The sequence below is a fragment of the Grus americana genome, unplaced genomic scaffold (assembly GCF_028858705.1).
Source record: "Grus americana isolate bGruAme1 unplaced genomic scaffold, bGruAme1.mat scaffold_277, whole genome shotgun sequence".
NCBI classification, from domain to species: domain Eukaryota; kingdom Metazoa; phylum Chordata; class Aves; order Gruiformes; family Gruidae; genus Grus; species Grus americana.
This window is the reverse complement of record NW_026561565.1, coordinates 5001-7500: the sequence shown is the minus strand read 5'-3', so window position 1 is coordinate 7500 and position 2500 is coordinate 5001.

Below are 2500 nucleotides of genomic sequence, written 5' to 3'. Positions count from 1 at the left end.
CTTGCAGGCCGCAGCCGGGCGGTGGCGGGGGCAGGAGCGGGCCGGCCCGGCCCGGGCCCTCGCGGCGGCCGGGCCCGGCCCGCAGCCGCCGTTCACTGCGGGGTCTGGGGCCGGGCCTGCTGAGCGGCCTCGGGGGGGGGGCGCGCCTGACGGGCCGGCGGGCCCGGCAGCGGGGGCCTGTTCCCGTGCAGCTTGCAGGCCGCAGCCGGGCGGTGGCGGGGGCAGGAGCGGGCCGGCCCGGCCCGGGCCCTCGCGGCTGCCAGCTTGCAGGCCGCAGCCGGGCGGTGGCGGGGGCAGGAGCGGGCCGGCCCGGCCCGGTTCGGGCCCTCGCGGCGGCCGGGCCCGGTCCGCAGCCGCCGTTCACTGCGGGGCCTGGGCCTGGGCCCGGGCCTGCTGAGCGGCCGCGGGGGGGGGGGGGGGGGGGGGGGGGGGGCGCGCCTGACGGGCCAGCGGCCCCGGGGACGGGCCGGCGGGCCCGGCAGCGGGGGCCTGTTCCCGTGCAGCTTGCAGGCCGCAGCCAGGGCGGTGGCGGGGGCAGGAGCGGGCCGGCCCGGCCCGGGCCCTCGCGGCGGCCGGGCCCGGTCCGCAGCCGCCGTTCACTGCGGGGCCTGGGCCTGGGCCCGGGCCTGCTGAGCGGCGCGGGGGGGGGGGGGGGGGGGGGGCGCGCCAGACGGGCCAGCGGCCCCGGGGACGGTCCGGCGGGCCCGGCAGCGGGGGCCTGTTCCCGTGCAGCTTGCAGGCCGCACCCGGGCGGTGGCGGGGGCAGGAGCGGCCCGGCCCGGTTCGGGCCCTCGCGGCGGCCGGGCCCGGCCCGCAGCCCCCGTTCACTGCGGGGCCTGGGCCCGGGCCTGCTGAGCGGCCTCGGGGGGGGGGCGCCTGACGGGCCAGCGGCCCCGGGGACGGGCCGGCGGGCCCGGCAGCGGGGGCCTGTTCCCGTGCAGCTTGCAGGCCGCAGCCGGGCGGTGGCGGGGGCAGGAGCGGGCCGGCCCGGCCCGGGCCCGGGCCCTCGCGGCGGCCGGGCCCGGCCCGCAGCCCCCGTTCACTGCGGGGCCTGGGCCCGGGCCTGCTGAGCGGCCTCGGGGGGGGGGGCGCGCCTGACGGGCCGGCGGGCCCGGCAGCGGGGGCCTGTTCCCGTGCAGCTTGCAGGCCGCAGCCGGGCGGTGGAGGGGGGCAGGAGCGGGCCGGCCCGGGCCCGGGCCCTCGCGGCGGCCGGGCCCGGCCCGCAGCCCCCGTTCACTGCGGGGCCTGGGCCCGGGCCTGCTGAGCGGCCTCGGGGGGGGGCGCCTGACGGGCCAGCGGCCCCGGGGACGGGCCGGCGGGCCCGGCAGCGGGGGCCTGTTCCCGTGCAGCTTGCAGGCCGCAGCCGGCCGACCGGCGGGCGGTGGCGGGGGTAGGAGCGGGCCGGCCCGGCGGGCCTTTACGTCTACCTGGCTGCTTCACACGCCACCAGGTCTGCCTCTGCAGTTGGCCATCAGGTCTACCCGGCTCCGCGGCGGGCTCTCAGGTCCACCCGGCTCCGCGGCGGGCTCTCAGGTCTACCCGGCTCCCCGGCGGGCTCTCAGGTCTACCCGGCTCCGCTGCAGGCGCTCTGGTCTACCCGGCTCCGCCGGGACTTGGGCGGTTCCGGGTCTGGCAGGTAGACCTGTTGTCCCTGCCACCTCCCCGGAGCTGCCGATGGGGTCGCTGTTTTTCGCTGCCTCCAGCTACGCCATCGTAAAAGGCAGCGTGGTTGGTGCGCCTCCCCGGTGGCCATAGGCAGCGCTCTTGGAGCTCGCCGGGGGCGGGGACGTATCTGTCCGTATTATAGGCGCGAGCGGTGTCTCGCGACCAGGGCGAACACTAGCGAACGGCTGCTCACCCCCGCGGCTCTGCCGGACACCGGGGGTTTTTGGCAGCCGGTCTCAGCCGTTTCCGTGGCGGTTGGTCTCACCTTCCAGAGTGCTTGGCACGGTCGTCCTCCCGGTGCTTCCCCGGCTAAGCCAGCACAGGGCACCCGAAGGTCTGCTGGCAGCCGCGGAGAGCCGGAGCCACTTGCAGTCTCTGGTGGTCGTTGCCTACTGCTGTGAGGTGCTGAGCCCGATCCCGCGGGGCAGGGCAAAGGCTGGCGGCGGTTGCCGGCACTCGAACGCACGCGGCTGGGGAAAGGGTGGGCGCCGCTGTCCCACCCTCCTCGGTGGTTTCTCCTTTGCTCTGTTTCCTGAGCTGGCCCAATGACGGCGAAGGTTACTGCCGGTGTATGCTGGAGGCAGACGGCCGGGGGTTTCAAGCCTGCGGTGGCTTTCCCTGGTTCCGGAGGGCCCAGTGACCCGAGTGGGCGATGTTGGCGGCAACTCGTCCTTTTTCTCCGGCCTTAAGCTGGAGCCCGCGAGGCGGGCAGAGCTTTGAGCGGTGGCTGGCAGGTGGAGGCAGGCCTGCTGTGTCTTCTCCCCGGTGCCCAGAGCCCGATGACGGCACAGGCGCGCGGTGGTGGTGCCACCTCCTCTCTCGGCCGGCACGAGCC